Source organism: Podarcis melisellensis, assembly GCF_964234715.1.
Source record: "Podarcis melisellensis genome assembly, chromosome: 2".
NCBI lineage: Eukaryota > Metazoa > Chordata > Lepidosauria > Squamata > Lacertidae > Podarcis > Podarcis melisellensis.
Genome location: NC_138529.1, coordinates 68,265,484 through 68,289,860, shown reverse-complemented (window position 1 = coordinate 68,289,860; position 24,377 = coordinate 68,265,484). Strand labels below are relative to the sequence as shown.

At 44.9% G+C, this 24,377-nt stretch overlaps 1 long non-coding RNA gene across 1 annotated transcript; it reads right to left on the bottom strand.

The window, feature by feature from the left end:
* Positions 1–607: 607 nt before the first annotated feature.
* On the bottom strand, positions 608–22,777 carry LOC309363895. Its single transcript, XR_014165625.1, has 4 exons — positions 22,186–22,777; positions 21,074–21,160; positions 5,517–5,609; positions 608–920 (listed from the first exon to the last, which is right to left on the bottom strand). It is a non-coding gene; the product is annotated as an uncharacterized lncRNA (long non-coding RNA).
* Between the last annotated feature and the right edge of the window lie 1,600 nt (positions 22,778–24,377).

The window sequence follows — 24,377 nt, the reverse complement described above, 5'->3', positions numbered from 1 at the left end:
TCATAGTAAGCCAAACGTGCACACAACATAGATTGCTGCTGCCTTGTCCTCCTCTCTTTCTGAAATGTCCAGTACAAAACTGCCAGCTGACCATTTTTTCTGCCACCCTCATCCACTTTTATATGTAGCTCAGCACCACCATTAGATAATGGCCAATTAAATGGATGTGTACAATGCCGACGAACAGTGGTCTCAACCCTACCATGCCTCCTTTGGAAAGTGAGACTGCTGTACTAAAGGCTACACAAGCACTATTCTGTAGCAGAAAAGGTTTTCACTTCACCCAATGTATAGCGGAGGGCCCTGGTGCTCCTGCCGCATGGTCATGAAATGGTCATTACTATACTGTACGGACTTATAGAATGGCTTAGCTGATGGAACAGAGCAAAGATTGCTATTCATACTCAGGAGCATCATCACCTGTTAGACAATAGAGATATCCCTCACTCATGCTTCGTACAATGGTTAGCTCAGTTCTGACCACGCAGGTGCTGCCTGGAGCCCTTCTGAATTGGGAAGTAGTCCACCGGGCTTTGCATAGGTCCTCCCATAGCAGGCAGCTGGAAGGATACTGAGCCTGGCTGTGAGTCAAATGGGGATGATCTGCTTGCAGGAACGTGAAATTGTTTAATTTGCAGGCATTCATACAGGTAAGCGCAAAATAATATATTCCTCTCATTAACCAGTCCAACTGAATTTAAACTTGCTATGTCACTTAAATCAATTCATGGAGAAAACAAAAGTGATGTTAGAGGCTGGAGACAGAGAGACAGAATGCACTCACTAAAGATTCATAATAAGCACCAGACCTTTCATACACATTTAAATGCTTGAACTAGATTGAACTGTATCTTGCAGACTTGCAGGCTCCAGACATGGCTTCATGTTTCCAGTCTTGTCTCCAGTAGGTTCAAGTATACCTGCAAAATTAAGAGAACATGAAGACATAGAACTCCTTCCATAATACAAACAGCAGGGGAAAGTCAGCGTGAAAATGAAATACTAGAATGGGTATTAAAATCTCATCAGATGTTAAAAGTATGGGGAAATAAAAAGATCTTCCCCTGGTGCCAAACAGGCAATAACTTGGGTATCACTCAAGGCTTACTGGGAAAAGAGTTCCATAGACCAGGGGGGCATCATAGCCAGAGGCAGATTTAGGAGAGTGTGACCAGTTCAGCTGAACTGGGTGCGGAACCTTGCGGGTGCTGCAACTATGGTTTACAATGAAGCGAGATAGGTGGAGGGGCACTGAATTTTGGCATCACACAGAACACCGCTGAAATTTGAGACCCCAAGATTTTTGCCACTGCCACAGCGAAGGCCTTCTTTATTCATCTGGCGCCAGCTAGCAATCTAGTGACCGTGTTTTGCAGTAGCTGTAGTTCCCAAACAGTCTCCAAAGTCATCCCCACACACAGTACATTGCAGTAGTCTAGCTAGGGGAGCAGTTGCTTGAGGAATTCAGTTTGTGAATTCCAGTATGAACCAAGTTGATCTGCGCCTCCTGGACTAATGTGCCAATCAGAACTTGATATCCACTGGCATTCGCATTTTTCAAATGTTACAATGCTGCTCTTGGGTTAGAAAAAAAACCCCAAATACATTTAGAGCAAAATCCTGCACCCCCTCTCCATTATCACTATCTTTTTTGCCTTGGGCAAAAGAGATAGTGGAAATGCTGACTCCAGTCAACAATCTGTTGGCTGCTGGTAACCCAGGCTCCCTACCACTTACCTGCTTAAACTGGAACTATAGCCGAAGGCAGGATTTCACAATCTTAAAACATGTCTCACTCCCCTAAAGGTTTTGAGAGGCTCTTTCAAATGCACCCCCACCCCCCAATTATTTAAAGAGGCCTCTGCTGTTTTCTTATCTACTCTCCTATTCCTGGTGATCAGGATGAGACTGGGATATGTCTGCAGTGTGAGGTTTTAAAGATATAGTGATCCTGTGGCATTTGATGATCTCCACTATCTCTTCAAGCTGTTACTCAGCCTCAGTTTGCCCCATCAGACCAATGTCGTTTTGTGCTTCTTCTTGTAAAGATATTTCAAGACATTTTCTTTTTCTTTTCCACAGTAACTGTGCAGTTTTTACTCATTTGTTTTGCATCAAGATTCCTAAGGAAGTGTTTCCATTGAAGAGATGCTTTCTCAGCACCAAACCACAGTTATTCATTCACAGGAAAATTGTGGTTCTTCTCCAAGTAGCACGCCCATTGTTATTTTACTGCTAATACTGTGCAGAATATGATTGTGTTAAGTGTCACAGGCAGGCGTGTTGCTAACTACTGAAAAGGATTTGGGACACGGTTGCATAAAATATGCTGATTTATATGTATGCATTTATATGTATACATTTGTATATATGCAAGTTTAGGTTCACTTTCAGAAGAAAAACAAACAAACATTAGCGCCTGCTGACAAGGCTTTTGAGCTATAGGATGGCAACAGGATTTTCTAGGCCCAGTACTTTGCCTGCAGATTGGACTCTATTCCTCAGTGAGTTCTGGGCAGTGGTTGTGGCTTCCCACTGTACATATTTGAATAATAATAATAATAATAACAACAGTAAATTTTATTTGTATCCCGCTCTCCCTCAGCCAAAGCCGGACTCAGAGCGGCTAACATCATATAAATAAGACAATATGCATAATACAATATACAATATGCAAATAAAGTAACATTCAACATTCATTAAAATAATATAGAATAATATTAAATATCAGCATTTCAAAATTAGACAGAAATCCACTCAACAGTTACAATAAGTAATTTCTAAACTCCAGTCAATAAAAGAACAACATAATACAATACAAAATGAGAAGCAGAGACTGGAGGGTGGGGCAAGGCAGGTGGAAAGAGGCCTTTTCTGATGAAGTCTCTCCCCTCACAGTTCTTCCTCCAGGCACAGTTTTCTTATGAAGAATCCCAGGGCCAGGGGGTGGGGCAAGGCAGGTGGAAGGAGGCCTTGCCTGATGGAGTCTCTCCCCTTACAAAAACCCTAAGAGGTAGGTTAGGCTGCAAGGAAGTGACTAGCCCACCATCACACAGTAAGCTTCATGGTCACTCAAGAAGCTTCTCTATCACAAGCCCCTCCCCAGTTGCTGCACTGCCTTCGAACAAATAAAGGTAACAGATGGTTGGCATCTTACCAACACTGCACTTTGTGGCATGCTCAGTTGCCCTGTAAGCAAAGTCTGCTTACTTGCTTGCTTGCTTATTTATTTATTTTAAAGGGGGAGGGGCAACAGATCCAGGACCTGGGGCAAAAAGCCCAGGGCTCAGGCCCCTGGACAGTGCCTAATGATAAGTGACACAAATTCCCCCTCATGCTTGCATCATTTTGTGATCTTTGAGTGCTGTGTTCTCTTACTATAGCATTCTAATGTGCTCATTAGAAGTGGTGACTGCCACTCCCTGGGGCAAGGCCCTGCTATTTCAGTTTTTGTTTTTTAAATATTTTGGGAGGTAGCCAACTCAGCCATTCCACTGGTGCAAGCACTTTTGGCTATGCAACCGAACTTCCCCTCTCAACCCTGTGCCCTCTAAATCTGCTGCAGAGGGTTGGGAAAAACTCCACAACAGATCTAAAAGTGTGGGAGGGGGGATTTCTGCTGTGCTTGCACTAGTGAACGTGTTTGGCTGGATACTGCCCATTGCATTTAGTTCTTCGGATGCCAAAAATGTATCTTTCTGAAACTGCAGCACACTACTGCCCTGATTTCACTGAAAACAAAAAGCGCTGAAGAGCTAATTCCCTTGCAACGAGATTGCCACAAGGCCATCCATTAGGTGGGAATGGAATAGCATGATGGTTGTACCAGACTACATTAGCATACTGTAGAGCACTAGAAGTTTTCTAAGATTCAAAATGCAACAGTAATTAGAAATCCATTTCCCCACAAGTCCAATTACGCCACGAGTGAAGTGATGTTATTCGGAAATGTAATTTTTGTACTTAAATACAAGCAAAGGGTCTTAAAAACCAACAAATCCAATAAACTTTTGTGGGTTACAGTCCACATCACCAAGTTTTTCAGAAATGCAACCCATATGAAGCGGCTTTCCAATGAATCGGGCAGCTTGTTCATAAGAAGCTGAGGAGGAGCCTTGCTGGATAAAACCAAAAGGCCCAGCCAGTCTAGCATCTTACTACCCACAGTGGCCAATGGGATGCCTATGGGAAACCCACAAGCAAGACACAAGCACATTAACTCTATGGTACTCCAAGATGGGCTGTCTCTTATTCTGGAAGCAGCAAATGGCTATCATAACTAGCATACACCTGTCATGAATTTGTCAATTTGACAAATTGAAAATGAGCAGATAAGAGAATCTAGGTGGTATCTGTCTGCGGGTTGGTAAATAACTCAGTTGTGAAATTGCTGGTTTTTAACAAAAATATGTAATTTGTTTCAAAGACTGGGGACAAATGGTGACAAGTGAACAAATGATACCAATGCCCCCCCCCAAAGTTTATGTGGAAAAAATTTCCCTTGAACCTCACATGCTACTCTTTACTATGTTATTAGGGCCGCTGGATTTTACATGCAGTTGTTTGTAGTAATACCCCCACGGCTTAAAACAGGGATTTGAAATGACCAATTCTGGTGCTGGAGGAGATTCCTGAGAGTCCCATGGACTGCAAGAAGATCAAACCTCTCCATTCTGAAGGAAATCAGCCCTGAGTGCTCACTGGAAGGACAGATAGTGAAGCTGAGGCTCCAATATTTTGGCCACCTCATGAGAAGAGAAGACTCCCTGGAAAAGACTCTGATGCTGGGAAAGATGGAGGGCACAAGGAGAAGGGGACGACAGAGGACGAGATGGCTGGACAGTGTTCTCGAAGCTACCAGCATGAGTTTGACCAAACTGCGGGAGGCAGTGGAAGACAGGAGTGCCCGGTGTGCTCTGGTCCATGGAGTCACGAAGAGTCGGACACGACTAAACGACTAAACAACAACAACAAGGCAAAGGGCATCAGTGTGATGTGGAGAGGTGGAGGTCAACTAATCCAAAATGAGCAGTGAGTATTTCAGATTGCTTCTGGCCTCGACAGCGCAATCTCCCTCCTTCCCTCCCTTGTGTTTGCTTATCCACTGTCCTCCTGCCATGTTTGGCATCCATTCTTTGTACTTCCATTTTACCCATGCCACCATTCCCCTTCTCCTCCATTTCACTTTCTTTTCTGAAGTTTGTTTAAAACAGGAATGAAGAACCTGAGAACAGGGAGCCAAATGTGCCCCCAGGCCTTTCTATTTGGCCCCCAGGACTCTGCCCAGGCCATATCATCCACTTGCCCTGTTCCACGCCCTGCTTTCGCCAGGCTGGAATGTATTCTTGAACTGTATTCATGTGTCTTCTTTGCCTGGATGGAGGCTGGAGATGTGTAGGCATGTGAGTGGCTGCAAAGAAACCTCTTTGCATGACTGGAATGCAGCTTACTGTAGAAAGGTGAGAGTCACATCTATTGCGTCCCCACTTTTGTCTCGAGTCTTGCCCATCGCTAACCTGTAAGCCCTGGAAGGTTCCTCCCAAGGAAATGTGAGCCTTTAGGGTGGAAAAATGTTCCACATCCCTGATCCAAAACACTGCCAGAAGTCCCTGTAAAGTATAAACAGCACTGGCTTGGATGCATTTCCTACAATACAGCAAAACAGCCAGCAAAATTTATACATACATAATTTTATTTGTATGCTGCCTTTCCACAGTTCAAACCATGCTCAAGGCAGGTTGCAACGTGAAATATACGCAATTGCAACATAATAAATGTAGTCGTAAAACATAAAAAATGTAGCCGTAAACATAAAAAATACACTGAATAATGTCCACATAAATCCCAAGATCTAAAATAAAGATACAAAAAGATATCTCCCCCCCCCCCCGCCCCACGTAACAGCCACCCTAGCCCAATAGTCTGTTCAGCAGCCTCAATTTTGTAGCTTGCATCAGTCAGGACCCCGCCCTTTCCAGCCAAGTGGAAAAAAGGCCTGCAAGGCAGAAGGAGCAGGTCTTCCAGGACTTACAGCCAAAATTATTATGATCTTGTAACTTCACCAACACTACTGTCGCTTTGTCTGCATCACTATTGGATCTGACCTGCTCTCTACCGCAGTTCTAAGCACATTTTGTACCCCAAATGTAAAAGCCCCCTCGAGACCATTGTGTTCAAAGAGCACAAGTATGAAAGGATGTCCTAAACATAGGACCTTGGGGGCAGGGCTTGCATACATCCCCCTGTTCCTGTTTTAAACCTCACATCTTCAGATGAATGCCTGAACATAATAGCCTGCTGAAGCAGGCCAGTGGCCCATCTAGTCCAGCATCCTGTTCTTACAGTGGCCAACCAGATGCCTGTGGGGAACCTGCAATCAGAACCAGAGTGCAACAGCGCTCTCCTCTTCTGTGGTTTCCAGTAACTGGTATTTGGAAGAATTACTGCTGCTAGCAACAGAGATGGAAGCTGAAAAGGGCTTATGCTGAGCCACATTCTGGGTCTCTGTGTTCCTCAGAGTTCCAATTCAGCAGCAAAGAGTGTTTTATCCCAGGGGAAAGCAAATGGATGTGTGGGAGCGATGGTTAAGTCTCAGAAACAGGCAAAATTTTGTAAGTGAGTCTCCACAGTAAAAATTAAAATAGCCAAAGCATTTTCAGAATCAGCTAATAAGTCATCACCAGGCCTAAATGCATTACACCTGGCATACATATGAACCTTCAAGAAGAAGAACTACCAACGAAGGAAGATTGGCAGACGAAACTGATGGAATATGCGGAAATGGCGAAACTGACGGGCAAGATCAGAAACCAAGAAGATCAAGTATTTGTTAGAGACTGGAGTAAATTTGTAGTTTACTTAAAAAAACCACTGTAAACAGTTAAAATCATTGGTAGCGTTGAAATGCCATTTGTAATGTGAAATTGATTATGATAATTAGGGATAAATAGCTGGATAAAGCAAAAGATGCAGAAAACTTAAACTTTTAATATAAGAACCCATGGGAGGGAGGGGAGGGAGTCCAAAGAGAACCCTGTAATTTAATGTTTGAATTGGTTAAAGTGTATAAAAATGTAAAAATCTAATTAAAAAATTATGGGAGGGGAAAAAATACATATGAGCCTTCACGTCCTTCAGTGATGAACTGCACAAAGTCCAAAGCAGTGGTAAAATCTGTGGTGGGACAACCCAAAGCCTTTACAGGTAGAGTGTCTACTTTGTGGACTATATTGCCCAAGGCAACTAGCTTCAACCAAAGTCTCAGATTCAGATGCAGTCCTCCCTACATTTAGGCCTTCAGAAAACTGCTGTGACAAGTTGTTGTTTTTTAAAGAACTCGGGTGTATCTATACAGTGGTACCTTGGGTTACATACACTTCAGGTTTAATAATAAAATAATAATAATAATAATAATAATAATAATAATAATAATAATAATTTATTACTTATACCCCGACCATCTGGCTGAATTTCCCCAGCCACTCTGGGTGGCTCCCAATCGAGTGTTAAAAACAATACAGCATTAAATATTTAAAAACTTCCCTAAACAGGGCTGCCTTCAGATGTCTTTTAAAGATAGGATAGCTGCTTATTTCCTTCACATCTGAAGGGAGGGCATTCCACAGGGCGGGTGCCACTACCGAAAAGGCCCTCTGTCTGGTTCCCTGTAAACTCACTTCTCGCAATGAGGGAACTGCTAGAAGGCCCTCGGTGCTGGATCTCAGTGTCCGGGCTGAACGATGGGGGTGGAGATGCTCCTTCAGGTATACAGGACTTTAAGAACTTTGCTTCAGGATGAGAACAGAAATCGTGTGGCGGCAGCAGGAGGCCCCATTAGCTAAAGTGGTGCTTTAGGTTAAGAACAGTTTCAGGTTAAGAACGGACCTCCAGAACGAATTAAGTACGTAACCAGAGGTACCACTGTATACATTTTGGATAATTTTTTTCTTCTTTATATTTTAAGAGATTTTGCTCTTATTTAAAATATATATTTTACCTTCTGGCCTTAACTGTAAATCAAAAGTGCCCAAGCATCTCCAGTTATTCCGCCCCCCACCCCCCCCCCGCCAATCTGGGTTCCCATGTGCCCTCCTTTACAGAGGACAAATCTCTATCTGAAGGGCTGTCAGAGGACAGTCTTCTGACGGAAAGATTCCTCTGTGTGAAGCACTACCAATCCAAGTCCAGTTTAAAGATACAGAGAACCCAAAAAAGCGAAAGCAGGTGGAACCTTCAAGCTGTTTGTCAACAGGCAACAGCTGGCAGCAGACTGAGCAGGCACACGGGTCAACTGAATACTGTCTTACCCACTATGGTGAATGAGATGTATTTCTATTTAAATTATGGTAAGATAATGAAAACTTTATTGAGATCTGTGTCCTTGTTTTCTTTTGGCTATGTAGTTCCTCTTCTTTAGTGATGGATAAGTCATCAACCTAACAAGCATAAACCAAGTACCGTGATACACCATAACATTGCAACAGGTGGCTTGGCAGCAAAGCATACATTGAGCTGGTGGGCATAAAGCAATGAGTGAATGGGGCAGAGTTTAATCTGCAATAGGTGTGTGTGTGTGTGTGTGTGTGTGTGTATCTGGCAGTGGTGGAAGGGCAGGCCCAATACACCAACACCATACACACATACACTAGCTAGGGCAAGCCAATTTAATTTGGCACCTGAGTCAGAAAACTCTACAAACACATCTCAGCAGCCCACATTGAGATCTTGTATTAAGGTTTATAAGAAAGGAGGAATGCTGAGCATGGCCTCCTACTCACTGTAAAACAGCAACACACCAGACCCCTCAAATGACAAAGGGAGAGAAAGATTATAAACAAAATGAAGGATTCAAAATTAATCTGATGAAAAACACTGTCTTTAAAGATAAATCTATTGTTGCTAACTAGCAAGGTTCATTTCCTGCCAAACAAAATTGTTCTGATTTTCGGTAGGAGTTTTTTGGAGGGCCAGCTGCTTAAGAATTATTCAGACTTGATGTGCTCCTTGCAAACATCAGGAGTACCTTGGCACCTGGTGACATCATGTGGTCACTTGTGGTAATGCACAAAGTGTTGTCTAGCCATTCCTTTCAGACTCCCCTCCCCCTTCCTTCTCTGATCATAGTACTGTCATCCTGGCAGGATTGGGTCACTGTAGCTTAGTACTTTGCTTCCATCAGTGATTGGGTATGTGGTGGATAACCATACTGTACTCCATTTGTCTTCAGTATTTGGTACAGTGCCCCTGAACATGGAGGCACTGTTTAGTAGTTATGGCCAACAGCCATTGATAGCCTTATCCTTCTTGAATTTAACTGTTCTCTTTTAAAGCCATCTAAGATGCGGGTGGCGCTGTGGGTTAAACCACAGAGCCCAGGGCTTGCCAATCAGAAGGTCGGTGGTTCGAATCCCCACAACCAGGTGAGCTCCCATTGCTCGGTCCCAGCTCCTGCCAACCTAGCAGTTCGAAAGCACGAAGTGCAAGTAGATAAATAGGTACCACTCCGGCAGGAAGGTAAACGGTGTTTCCGTGCGTTGCTCTGGTTCACCAGAAGTCGCTTAGTCATGCTGGCTGCATGACCCAGAAGCTGTACGCCGGCTCCCGAGGCCGATAAAGCGAGATGAGCGGCGCAACCCCAGAGTCGTCCGCGACTGGACCTAATGGTCAGGGGTCCCTTTACCTTTACCTTTTAAGCCACTGCCTATCACCACATCTTATGGCTAAGAACATAAGATGGGCCTGCTGGATCAGGTCTGTGGTCCCCCTAATCTAGCAACCCGTTAACATGGTGGCCAGCCAGATGCCTATATGCTAAGTTACATATGTTAAGTTGCTTATGTTCATCATAATAATATAAAGTAGAAACTCTTCTAAAATGGCAAAGCATTGCTGCAGGAAATGGTGTAGGTACATTTTCCCTCCCAGACTTTGTGGTACTATTCTGGAAAGTACTAAAGGGAATTTATAAGTGTATAATTTATAAGTTAAGGATTTTAAAAAGTTTCTCAGATACTGTGAGGGAGAAAGTTACTAAGGCTGCAGAGCCATGTTACACATACTTCTAATGGCGGTGCTATCAAATGGGGGGGCAGTGCTGTAGGGAGCAAAAGTTAGCAGTGTTGCCCCCTCACCCTAAAGGCAATTTTTAAAAGGCTTCAAATAGGTTGGTGTTTGGGTGAATACAATACTTTGAAAATAAGTAAAGAGTTGTCCTTTTTCTTTATACTGCCCTGTTAGTTTAAAATTCAAGTACAGGCATTTAAAAAATCACTTTAGTAGTCAGGATATTGTATTGTAAGATGATACTAATGATAACACAAGACCATGAAAAGCAGAAAATCAAGGCAGATTAAAGATCTCCAACACACTAGCACACTTCTAGCTTCTTGGATGTATACAGCAGACAACATCCCTAATCTGCCCAAGCACTTCCACCCACATAGGCTACAAACTGCAAAGCAAAGTGGGAGACCAGGGTATGGGGAAGTCTCTGTAAGCAGGCCACCCTCTTGGTTTGCTCTGCCTAATGCCCACCTGCCAGCCCTGCCTAGTGTGTCCTAGGTAGGAGACAGTGGTAGCCAGCAAGTTAAAAGGTGGAGTGGCTTATCTGGACCCTCCCCAATGGTATTTGTAGAAAGGGAGTGCCTGATCTCGCTGCAGCTGCTCCCTGGGCATTTTGGCAAGCAGAGGTGGAGAGGTAAGAGGAAGGGGGCAGCAGTGGCTGTATAAGTGACAAGAAAGGAGGATAGGATGGAAAAAAGAGGAAGAAGGAGAGGTGGGACTGCTTGCTTGCTTGCCTGCCTAGCTTTGGTGCCTGCTGCACCTTAGAACAAGGACTACTGGGCTTTGGCAAGGCTAGGCAAGATGAAAAGGCTAGGCAAGATGAAAGGGGCAGGAGAGGATTGGTCTGATAGCTGAAACTGGGCTGGGCTGCAGCCGGTGGCAGACCTACATTTTGGTGGTCCTGAAGCTTGAACTGTTATGGGGGCCTTATGTATGCAACTTCACAAACTCTGCCAGTCAGCTGATTTGTGGAATTTGTGAAGCCAGGTACAATGGACAAAGCCCTGTGCATTGCACCCCCAAGGACCCGATGGTAAGAGTCCATAGCTTCTGCAGTTTAAAAGCTACGTGTGTGCGGTCATGCCTCTCAAAATTAAGTAACCGCTGAAGCCTTGAAGAGAGTTGCTTTGTTCTTATTCTCTCAACACAGAAAGACTACTGCCAAAGAGCTGACAACATATACGACATCCAGAAGGGATGAATCAAACTGAGATACAATCCCACACTGACTCCTGCACTCAGGAGAGATTCCCATGGCTTGTCATGGGAATGAAGCAGTGAATAGACAGTGGAAAAGTTGTCATGCCAGCAGCACATTAGGAAGCAGAAAACAGATGGAGCGAAAAAAGAAACCAAGTTCCTCAGATGAAGAATACTGCCGTCACTGTTTAGAAGTTAGTCTTCCCAGACAGTTCCTAATACACTCAACATTTCTTTCTACTTGCCATCCCCTAGCAAGCATTGTGTCCATAAGAACCTTGTCAATTATCACATAGATTGCCAAACGATTAGTTTGTTTTGTTCAATTAGATTCTCTACCATTTTGTCTTTGGCAGAGTACATATGGAAAGTAACCACCAAATTTACCAGTTCTGTGAGAGTTTCTGTGTCTCCTCCTGGATATGCTGAACTCTCCAGCATAATTCCCAAGCAATCTAAGCTGCAGTGTCAAATGGATACACATGATGTGTTCTACAAAGACCAGATTGTACAAGCCACACTGCTAGCTGCTCCATTAGACACCTACTGTAAGGACCACAGGTTTACATGTACATCCATCAGAATGAAAAGAAAAGGCATCATATTTTGTTTCTACTAATATCAGTCTTCAAGTAAGAGAACAAATTCTGAGTACTAGCATCTATCTATCTATCTATCTATCTATCTATCTATCTATCTATCTATCTATCTATCATCTATCCTTTCCTCTCTCCCTGCCATAAAATCAGCTATACATTACTTCAGAAACTCTTTTCCATCTGTCCCCTGGAAGTTCCCTAAGAATATCCCATTGCCCTTCGATGATGCTGTGCAGCAGTGTACCTAGCCGCTCGGGCACCCAGGGCAGTGCGCACGCCCTGTGCCCGGGGACAAGGCGAGTCGCCCATGGGGGTGGGGTGAGCTGGGGCAGGGCATGCTGGGAGGAGCCTCCAAGGAGTCTGCCTGCTGCCTCCCCCTCAGCTATAGGGGGAGGCAGCAGGCAGATGCAAACCCCACACTGCCATTTTGGGCAACGCAGAGCCTGCAGGCACCCAAACCACCATGTCGCTCCCAGGAGTTAAGTACCACCCCATGCAGTGTGGCACCCAGTGCGCCCCGCCCCCCAGTCCCTCCGCAGCTATGCCTCTGATGCTGAGTGCTTAACAGCAAAAGATCTCTACTCCTCATCCACAACTCTTGTTTGTAGACCCTATGCAGCACCTCTCAGGACTTAATCACGAGATGCATCATGCATTCACAAGAAGTATGATTTCATTAGCCTACAGCCAAAAAGCAAAACCACATTGAATATGTCTAGATCTTGCCTTTCCTCCAAGTGGCTAGAAGTGATGTACATGTACCATTTTATCCGTACAACAAACTGGGAGCATGGGTATTTGGGGGCACAAACCCATGCCACACGTGTGCATAATATTTGCACAATAATAATAGGAGGAATTCAACATCACACTAAGGGGATAGTTCCAAAGGAGTGATCTCCCCTCTCCTCCCTGCATGCAGGGTTGTGGAGGCTCTCCCAACCCCCCCCTAAGAGCCAACTTTTGGGGTTTCATGGGGTATATGCTGGGGGAAGAGGGGGAGAAGCCCCATTACACAAACAAAGCTGAAGGGGCTTTTCAGTTTTGAAAAAAAAAAAGTTGAGTAAAGGGGTATAAGATGGTGTGGGAAAGTGGACAGGGACTTTTTCGCCCTCTCTTACAATACTAGAAACTCAGGACCATCTACTGAAGTTGAATGTTGGAAGATTCCGGACAGACAAAAGAAAGCACTTCTTCACACAGCACATACCCAAACAATTGAATTTGGTGGCAGCCAAATCAGATCTCTTTAAAAGATGATCAGAAAACTTCATGGAAGAAGCAGCTATCAATGGCAACTACTCACCACAGCTATGTTCTTCCTTCACTGTTGGAGGCAGTAATGCGACTGAATGCCAGTTGCTGGGGGCAGAAATGGGGAGAGTGTCATTGCACTCAGGGCCTGCTCACAAGCTTCTCACAGACACCTAGCTGGCTGCTGGGAGAATAGGGGATGCTGGATTAGATGGGCCTTTGGCCTGATCCAGCAGGGTTCTTCTTAAACGTATTTTTTTCAGTGGTCCTCATCTTCTTGGGAGCGTATATCAGTCAAGAACCAGACTGATCGGAAATATTTATTTAGTATTACATTTATAATTCCACCTTTTCTCCAAAGAGATCAAGGTGGCATGCACACTTCCCCCTCCCAGCCTCCCTTTTTAACCTTACAACAACCCTGTGAGGTAGGTTAGTCTGAGAGAGAGTGACTGGCCCAAGATCACCCAGTGAGCTTCATGGCCGAGTGGGCATTTGAACCCTGGTCTCCCAGATCCTTGTCCAGCACAAGGAACAATGCAATAATGATACATGGTTTTCTAAGACAAGGACCAAGGAGAGAAAAATAATAATGTAAGGAACTGCAATAAAATGTTTACAAATTTAGATACAGATGCTATTTTACCAGAAACCGTAAGAGGGCAGTGTAAACAAAGAAATGCCACAGGAAAGAATTTCCAGGGACGTGTAAGTGCTTGGTAGATTGGCTTTCCCAAAAGCTAAGTTAATTTTATGGTTTGCAGGCTTTTAAAAGAAAAGTATGCAATTCTTAGCCAGAATTTCAGGCCTGTTCTACCTCTTGTTTCTCTGGAAATCTGTCTTTGCCAAAATAATTCCTGCCTGTCGGGTGAATCTATGCAGTGTTTCTCAAGTATTATTTTTAACTCTGCTCGCTTCAAAACTTTCACTGCTTTCTAGTTCCTCAGCACTAGTTATCTGTTACATGGGTGAATATCCATAGATCCTTGTATGTAGTTATGTGTGTATAGCTACATGCATGCAACCATCAGCTGCATCCAATGACATGAGAATCAGGACAGTAATCTGACATATGCATTACTGCAGAATATCTCTGAACCTCTTTTACAGATACACTCCAGGAAACATTAAGAGCACAGCAGATAGTCCTAAACTTGCTTCTTCCCAAATCACATTTGGAGTCAAGGAGAAGTAAGGATGGGATCATGCACACAAATCCAATAGGATGTTCACTGTCAGAAGGTGATCATTCTACCTGGGTCTTGGTTAGTGGGGAAAGATCCATGGCATACCCCAGGGTCCCATCTCCTCTGAAACTTTGATCCTCCTTCCACTTCGTGCCCCTCCCCAAAAGGTGGACATCTCACAAGTTTGAGAATTATTTCTATAAAGAACCAAATATAATGGGCAGTAGGCACTTTCAGAAGAGCAGTTCCCCTGGCATGCCTGGAGCAGATAAATGAATACCTCTTTGGGCAACAGCAAATGTCTATCTCATGTATGATTCCCGGATGGACTGCATTTGGTTAGTGCACATACACCAACACAAAGTCATTCCTGGGAAGCCATTTGAACCTATTTTCCTAAGGTTTTCTAAGAGCTTTGCTGAATCTGAACTTTTGCCTGTTCTGAACTGTCTGCCAATCAGTTTCACTGGACAACTCCTTTAATTTTTTCCTGAGAACTTTTTCTATAACACTCGCAATGGTATAAGCCTCTGTCATGTCCTTCTTCACTTGTTTCTTTTCTAAACTAAAGAGACCCAGACCCACATATTGTAATCTTTCCTTATATGAGAGTTGCTTGAATCGCTTAATCTCTTGGTTTTCCTCTTTCTGCACCTTCCTAAAGCTACAATTTCCTTTTTGAGGCAAGGCAATGTAAACCACACAAGGGACGCGGGTGGCGCTGTGGGTTAAACCACAGAGCCTAGGACTTGCCGATCAGAAGGCTGGCAGTTTAAATCCCCGTGACGGAGTGAGCTCCCGTTGCTCGGTCCCTGCTGCTGCCAACCTAGCAGTTCGAAAGCACGTCAAAGTGCAAGTAGATGAATAGGTACCTCTCTGGCAGGAAGGCAAACGGCGTTTCCGTGCGCTGCTCTAGTTCGCCAGAAGTGGCTTAGTCATGCTGGCCACATGACCCGGAAACTGTACGCCGGCTCCCTCGACCAATAAAGTGAGATGAGCACCGCAACCCCAGAGTCGGCCGCGACTGGACCTAACGGTCAGGGGTCCCTTTACCTTTACCTTTAATGTAAACCACACACAATATTCTAAATCAGGTTTGGGGAGCCTTTTTCTGCCCAAGGCCACATTTACCTCTTGGCAAGCTTCTGGGGGCCACATCCCAGTGGTGGATGGGGACGAAAGCAAAAATGGGGATAGTAATCATCCTGGCTTATCCATCCTGATAAGCCAGAGGCCTTATCCAAGTTCACAGACACATCCCAACCATGCAAAAAAACTTGGGGTGTGAAGCAGTGGTGTTGCCTGCAGAGAGTTCCTAAGCCCAGGAAGTGTTCCTAGGACCAGACAGAAAGGCTAGGAGGGGTACATTTGGCTCCCAAGCCTGTTAGAAGGCTTTGTCAGCAGCTTTTTGGAAATCCAAGTATATAATTATTTATACCTTCAGTTCTGTAAGGTTGGTGAGACAGGACTTCTCTAAGTTTACAGGAACCACACTGATTTGTTCTCAGCAAGGCCTTTTCTATCTTGAACAACTCTACCTTTAGTAATGCTTACTTCCAAGGTACCCACTTACCCCAAAAATGAAGAGGTATAAACCAAATGCACAAAAAGAAAGGAATAAGCCTCCAGCTATACAGAAATCCATTAACTGAACCCACTATATTTTGAATACAAATCCTTCCTCAGAGATATTCTTAGGCACAATCAGCTTGGGTCTCCCAATTCTGTTTGCCAGGTTTGTGCCCTAAATATATAGGTATTGCCTCATTCAAGCAAGAATGCACTTTAAAATATTATTTGTGAAATTAAACATGAGTAACAGCTTTGACTTCCAGGACTAGATAACTATACAGTGGTACCTCGGGTTACAGACGCTTCAGGTTACAGACTCCGCTAACCCAGAAATAATACCTCGGGTTAAGAACTTTGATTCAGGATGAGAACAGAAATCGAGCAGCAGCGGCACGGTGGCAGTGGGAGGCCCCATTAGCTAAAGTGATACCTCAGGTTAAGAACAGTTTCAGGTTAAGAACAGACCTCCAGAATGAATTATGTTCTTAACCCAAGGTACCACTGTATTTCCCAATGAATTGACACTAACATGTACTAGAATCACTGATCTCCCCCATCCATCAACTGCGCTATTGGCTTTTAACAATATAGTGTGTGATGTCTGCCGTGTTAACATTCACAACAGCCCCATCTCTCCTTGCTTCTAATTAACCCCCCACAATACAACTCCACTCCCATCTTCCAAGAATGTGGAAACCGGGGCATCCTAGAATCCTGCTGTTGGACTCCAACTCTTTCATCAGCTCCCTGGCTAGTGGAAGATGGAAATTATTGTCCAACAATATCTGGAGGGCCACAGGTACCCCATCCCTGTCCTCACTATGTCTGTATGCTTATTCTCTACAGTAGCAATAGCGGGACTTCTCTATCAAGTCCCTGAAAGTCTCACCAACTACCTCTCTCAGTGTATCCAAGTTATTTACTTTTGCCTCAAAGGGACAAGCCTTTTCCTAATAGCTAGGATCTCAGTGCACTAAGCAAACACTCCACCATACATTTTTTGCCAAACACTGGGTAACCAGTGCTAGGAACCCTACTAACTTTCTACCAAGTGAATTGTCTTTGGCAAGGTTTGGAAATATTTTTGTTGGTTACAAAATCTCCATTCCCCATGTTTCCTTACTCTATTGTCAGGCTCTTCCAGGAGTCTAGTTATCTCTTCCATTGTAGCTCTTATCAGGTTTCACCTTTGGACTTTATAAACACTGCAGAAAGGGCTGGCCCAATATATTTTTCCACCTAAGGACAAGATGGTACATATCCCCATGCCATGTACACAAGCCAACCAGACTAGCAATTGAGTTTTGTTTCAACATTGCAATGAGACAGTGAGCATCTTCTGGGGGCAACAGGTTAGTTTGGGGGGGTGGAGGTCTGGTCATACAGCACACACAGGTCTGTCTATTCTGCACCTCTCAGCAACTCCTGTGTGAGGCAGCTACCTCATTCTGCCTAAAAGTAAGACTGACCTTGACTACATTCATTTCCTATAAAACCCCAAGAGGAATCCATCTCCTGCAAGACTTGAGAAATTTGGCTATGGCTAGCTATTTCAGCATCTGTACTTAAAATATTTGTTCTGGTTTCATTTTATTTAAGCGTCAGATGGCCTGGTTTTTACACTGAGAGGTGGAGGGTGTATCTGTTTGAAATTAAAGTCAGAGGTCTAATTAGTTCTCTCACACTATTGCCTCAAGTGCCCTCAGCAGAATTCCAATCTGGGGTGAATACTTGGATCTTAGAGCACTATTTGTCTTTGCCCTAGGCTTTCATATTTTACCTTTCAATATTCTTGGCATCTCTATACATCCAAGTTAAAAATAAACATATCCATCATATCTCTCTCTTTCTCTCCAGTTTCTGTTTTCTGTACTCATATATAAGCTAATATTAGTTATTTGTTCAATTGCACCAATGGAATGCATTTCTTGAGAGATTTCACACATGCAGGAAAATAGTCTCACAGTCCTTAGCAATATTACTGAGTATCAAAGCTAAACACATAAGTATAAGTTTTAAGATTGATTTCTCAGATCAAGAAAACTTCCAATCTTTTGCTTCTGTCAACAACTAAAATCTCATTGCCAGTTGTGGTTAGCTTTGATGACTCACCAGATGAATAAAATAAATCTTAGGAGGTAAATAATATTGTTCTTGAGCTCAACAGACAGCTAATCAAATATTGTATTACAATTGATAATGCTATGAACTTGATGTATATTGTTATGGATTTGTGGGTGCCCTGACTCCCACTAGATTCTGGGGTGTTTGGGGTTTAATCAGTGCTTTGAGAATTAAGATGGGTTGACAAATGTTGCATTTAGAAGTGTAAAAATGCAGGCTAACCCTGTTTTTCCCAGAAAAAGGTATTACCTGGGAGAGAAGCTATTAAATGGAATGAAGGCTGATGACAGCCAGTCATCAGCCCATGGGGGGAGCTATCAATGGGGAGAAGACTGTGATATAGGGAAGGGGGCCCTCCTCCAACTGTATGTGCTAGTGGGCAGAGAAAGGAAAAAAAAATAGGGTTTCATCCTGGATGATGGAGGCTGAAGAAAAATTGTTTTTGAAAGGGGTTTGAAAAGCAGGGGAGAAGTGAGCGAGAGCTCTTGGTGAGCAGGCTGGGACAAGATGTGAGAAGAGACAGAGATGGGTGTTTGGCTGCCTTTGAATCCAACACTATGCTTCTGTAGGAAGCAAGCCCCCCCTCATGTGAATGTTGGAAAACCCTTACTGTAGACTCAGGTTGTATCTACAGTATGTAAAAATAAACAATATATCATAAAGACACTGCAGTCTCCATTGTGCCTAATTTCCAAAGGAAATACAAATCCTGTGTGAGTGCCAAGACCACTGGAATCACACCACTCAGAGATTGGGGTGGCATGGAACAATATATACCAAACACAGCTTTGATGATAATTAAGGTACTTGGCTTTCTCTTCACATCTGGCAGTCCCACTGCTGTGGGATGCTGAAGAATGCATCAATTTGTTTGCCTCATTGTTGTACCCACTGTTCTCATGCACTCCCTTTCCAGATTCCCAATAGATTTCATGCAAAGCACAGTTTAAGCCACTGTCTATGGGTAAGATAGCTCCACAATGCCCCATATGCTCCATAAAGTATCAAACCTTTGATCCAGCCACCTTTAACCATTGATGGACAATCATGCTGAGTGAGAATAAATAGTAAGGTGTTCATATAGCAGCTAAAGCAGGGAAGAGAGAAATGGCAGAGTATCCATCATAACCTTGAATGTTAATAAATTAGGTTATAGAAGAGGAGAGTCCTACAGATTTCTATGAGTCTGCAGTCAAGATGCCAGATTTATATAGGTCCCTGTTCTGCTGCATCTGCAGAATCCAGAAAGAATTGGGAGTGGCAAGCATGCATGGCATTTTTTCCATTTGGAATAGAAGCTTATTGCCTCCCTGCATGCTGGCAAAAGAAAAATAAACCTGCCTTTGCATGACTGTTGCATAAGGAGGAGGAGCTGGGTTTTCTCTCAACCTCACAAAGATTACCACTTTCTCTGTGTGTGTGTTATTTATCTACACACAAAGAGAAAGAGGTATCTCTCCTCCTCCTTTAAAGCAACATTTGAGCTTTGCCACGCAACATTTTACCAGTGATTAATACTAAGAAAGTCAACATAGAGTTCTTACTTTCTAACATCTGCACATACACTTTTATGCTTCATTATTTAAAAGCAAGTTTTAACAAGACAGTCACGAGTCATTCAGGTTTACGTGCCAAACACAAATTTTAGCAACAAAGCCCTTTGGAGTAACTACCATTCCTCCTGGCACCACCTAACATGAAACCTGCAAAGTCAAGTATTCAGTTTGGTTTTAACAGAAGGGTTTGGGTTTTCGGTTTTGTTGTTTTTCTTTGCATTTCTTATATTGGCCCAATATGTGCAATATATTAACACTCCTTGAGGGACATTGATGGAACCTTCAACTTTGGCCAGCTTCAATCACTACTGAACCTTAGCAGAATCTGGCCAAAATAAACACAGATGGAATCCGCTCCTCCTCCCTGCCTCTTACACAATATTATTCTTGGCCCTCCTAAAGCAGGGGTCTTTTAAGAGCTGCTCCTAGGAGCTCTGTAAGCAATAATCTGAAAAAAGGAAATTGCCATTTCTGGCAACAACAAAAACATCTTTTTACCACTAAATAAATTTAAACTGTTTCTCAAGCCAATTACTTTGAAGAAATCCTACAGCAGCCTATTGGAAACTCATATTTAGGGATGTAACACCATACTCAGGTTCTGCAGTCTGAGAGGCTTATGATCTTGTGGAAGCCCCCTTGCACTGGCAGGGTATGAGATACCCTGCTGGTCTGACAGATATACTAGTGGAACATTCAAAATACACCAATGGAACACTCCACTGGCAGAGCTGTTCCACCTGCGAAGATATGCCACCAGAGTGGCGAAAACAGGGTGAAATTATGTGCGGGACAGAGGTGATAGGGGCAAGAACTACACTTGTGTCAAATTCTACACCCACCCAAGGCCACAGAGATGCCCCTGTCTAGGCTCCAATTGGGGAGCTCCTCTAAGGAAACTCCCTCTCATTGAGTTCAATATTTTATACACACACACATATATACATACATATATATATATATATATATATGCTACCCTGACCCTGGTATGACAGAGTATAGAATGTGGTATAAGTCAGGCTTCCCAGTGTTTTCGACTACAGCTTCTATCATCCCTGAGCATTGACCGGCTGGCTAGGAATGATGGGAGTTAGAAGTCCAACAACATCTGGAGAGCACCAAGTTGTAGAAAGCTGGTGTTAACTCACTACCCAATGATAGCATACTACAACCACTATAAACCCCACTACAACCAGTATATTATAAATTTTCCCACACTTGAAAGTTTGGTAATGGGAATTAAGAGGGAAAGGCACTTGGCACAACAGGAGAGCAATTTGCACCAAAGATGGGTACTTCACAAGACAGTTGCCTCCTGAACACACTTGGAAATTTGCACACATTGCTAACACTTTTCAAGTGGTCCATGGACAAAAATGTTGGGGAGCTGCTCCTCTAGACCAAGGCTTGCAACACCTGAGCATACAAAGCTGAGAAGCAGTGAGGCTTTACCAATCTTCTTTACTAAATACAGGGAAACATAGTAACTGTGCTAATATAAAATAGCATTGCTTGTTACCTATTTCTTTTTTCCAGGCTAGGCTCCTACACCTTCAGTTGTTGCATTACAGGCAGAAATTTCACGTCATCTTTTCTCATCAGGGCCCTGCAGAGAGGGTAAATGTTTAACCTGTTGAACTCTGCCCATCATGCATATTGTTGTGAGGCTTTTGGAGAGGAGGTTAAGCTGTAGGCCTGAGTGCTTTCCAATTCCTGGATCCAGCAAGGATTAAAATCTAGCGAAGGATTCAATTGTTGGAATAGCCAGGCCAACTTCTTGGTGAGTTAATGGACTCCTAAGTATGGGTCCTTAGGGCCACAAAGGAAGTGGCTCTGTGCAAGAAAACAAATGGGTGTCTGTCTGTCCATATCCCTCCCCGGGTCTGGTAGTTAGAAGAACAAAACCAGATCTGAGGTGTGTGACTTAGAAACAAGAAGCAGGCTGGGCAGCTGAGAGACAAAGTCATGCCTGATTTCTGGCATGGGAGAAGCAATACCCTTTTGGGGTGTTAATGCTGTGACACCCTCCACCATTGGCTCAGGTTGTATACATGTGTAAATAAACCATATATCCTAAAGACACCACAGTCTCCGCCGTCTCTCATTCCAAGGAAACCGAACCCTGGGTATCCAGGGTAAGTGCTCTGCTCAGAGATTGGGGTGGCATAAAACAAAATGTTAGAGGAACCCTGACTGAAGAAAGACAAAAACAAGCAACTTAGTGGTGCTCACCTGGAGGCAAAAGGAGTTGACATGTACAGTCACTGCTTGGATGTACTGAGATACTGTGGGTGGGGGCTTTGAATGGGTTTCTGAGGTGAAAAGCTGTCTTATTGGGAAATTCGTATTCTAAGAGGAGAGGTCTATCTGCTCAGAATGCAAGGAACAGCTCCGCTATTCACCTCGCTATTACTCCCTCTGGGTAAAACAGGGCGCTGGGCGGGGGGCATTGTTTTGTTTTTATTCTAACAGGCAACGGCCTGAGCAGCGGCAGCAACAAAAGAGCCATTCCTCTTTTCGCCAGCACTCCTCCTTTCGTGGCCTCCGGGGCCGCTCCATAAAGGGCTTGGCAAACCCAGTCACCTCGCCTTTCTCTCTCTCTCTCTTTCCCTGCCTCCCTCCCCGCCTCACCCCGCGGGCGGATTGTTCCCTTTGCTCTCCCGCCGCCGGGCTGGGCCGGGACAGGCCAGGCCAGGCCTCGAGCCAGCAGCCGCCGAGGGAAGGAAGCGCCTTTTATGGCGCGCGAGGAAGGGCCATGTATGGCGCGCAGGGCAGGAAGCGCCATGTATGGGCAAGGCAGTTCCTGCTTGGAACCAAACGAGGGCTGCTTCCGCTCAGCTTTGGCTCGGCGGCTGGGATCGGATGACGGGGACGGCTCGTCTCGCTGCTCTCGCGGCTCGGAGGCTGGCAAAAGCCGAGTGAGGCGGCTTCCCTCCTGCGCTTGGCTTCCGCAGTGGGAGCCAGGCAGCTCCCGCCAAGCAGCGGCGCTTGCTCGCTGGGGGGTTGGCTTCCCAGGCGCGGGAGGCTGCCCGGGAGTGGGGGCTCCTCCAGCGGCGGCGGCTGCTACTACTACCAAAGCATGGCCTACTAGCGTGCTCTTTCTCTCCCCCCCCCCCCGTCTTTCCCTGCGCCTGGGCCGGCTCCAAGAGTGACGCAAGGCCTTTCCTGTCACTTAATGGTCAGCGCCGAAGCAGGGCTTTAAATTACAAGCAGCTGCTGGCGAACTGAGCCAAAACAGATTCTCCCCCGCTGACTGGCCCCGTCGGGAGAGCGCGCCAGCTTCCAGGGCGCGCAGGAATCCGGTGTCCTCGCGGCGAAAACCGTGTGAACCGACCGAGCCTGGGTTTAAAAAAAAAAGGGAAAAACAGGAAAAGTCTCCGGATCCATCCATCCCTCGCTGCAGACAGACCGAGTCAGCACCTTCCCCCTCATCCGCTCCCGCTGCGGCCGTCTAATAAAATCCTCCACTTGGCAGCTGGGAGCTCCGTCGCTTGCCAAGGAAGCGGGGATTCCCAGAGTCGGCTAGGAAGAAACGTGGAGGGCGCGTTTTAAAGGGCGCGCAGCACCCTTTCGACGGTGGGTTGGCGGGGCAGCCGGCTCTGTGCTGCTCGCACGGGGAAGGCTCCTCCTGGACCCAGAGAGGCGCAGGAGGGGCAGCGCCCACCAAAACGATGGGCAGCTCGCTTGCATTTTGAGTACTGCCGAGTATAACCCAGTGCAGATGCCTTAAGTGCCCATCAGCGTACGGTCCCAGCTGATCAGACGCTCACCCACAATCATGTATTGGGGAGGGGGCTTCCCCCTTTTTCTTTCTCCGCGTTTTAGTCGTGGGTCTAATCCTAGTGAGTTATGATGCATTCAGAAAGCTGGGATTTCTGATGGGTTAGCTCAGCATAAAAGGAGGTGAGCTCCTGGATACGTCATTTCACATCCCTATTTGCAGCTCTGCCGCAGGTTTGCAGGCTCATAGCTGCCTTCAAAACTCACTTGGATTACAAAACCAGTATAAAGAGCCCAGCTCTCCTCTCAGCCCTTCTTTGCAGCCTTGGACCTCCAGAAAGCTCATACCTAGAAGAGTACCCAGATATCCGAGATAAAACACAGGGGAATTTGGGGAGATCTTCCCACTTTCCAATTCTGTGGAATATAAATGGGTCTCAGCGACTACTGCAGCTAAATGATTTCATTTCTAAACGTGCCTGCAGTTGAAAACGTGCCTCTTTGTTATACCCTCTGTCCAATAAACACATCTCCATAACCCCAGATGCGTGGGGTCTGGTTGTGGTGACTCGATGGTGGGAGAAAGGCATTCTGCACACGCTTCAAGGCACCTTTTCTTTTATAGCGCCAAGGCTGAGCAGGCTGCAGGAGTGAGTCCTATTAAGACTAGGAAGAGGGTATAATAGACTGGAAATATGCATTAGTTGAGATGCCTGCGTTGCAGGGGGTTGGACTAGATGGCCCTTGGTGATCCCTTCCAACTCTGTGATACTATGATCCCGTTGAACCCAACGACAAGACCCATAAAAGACACAAACTCGCAGCCAAACCATTGGAGTCCTACCAGGGTCACAGATGAAAGCCCACTCCCGGAAGGAGAGATCTATGGGCCTGAGAAAGATATATCCAGAGGTAGGCGGGAGTGGGTGGAGAGGCCGCTCCAAGAACTCAGAAGCTCAGCCCGTTGATAGATTTATTCTACTGGAGTCCCTTTAGTTACAAATCTGGCACCGGGGAAAGAGATACTGCAGAGAAATATGTCCAGCAACACAAATGGGGAAAAAAACAAGCAGCAAAGCTGGGCGAGGAAAGGGAGAAATGGA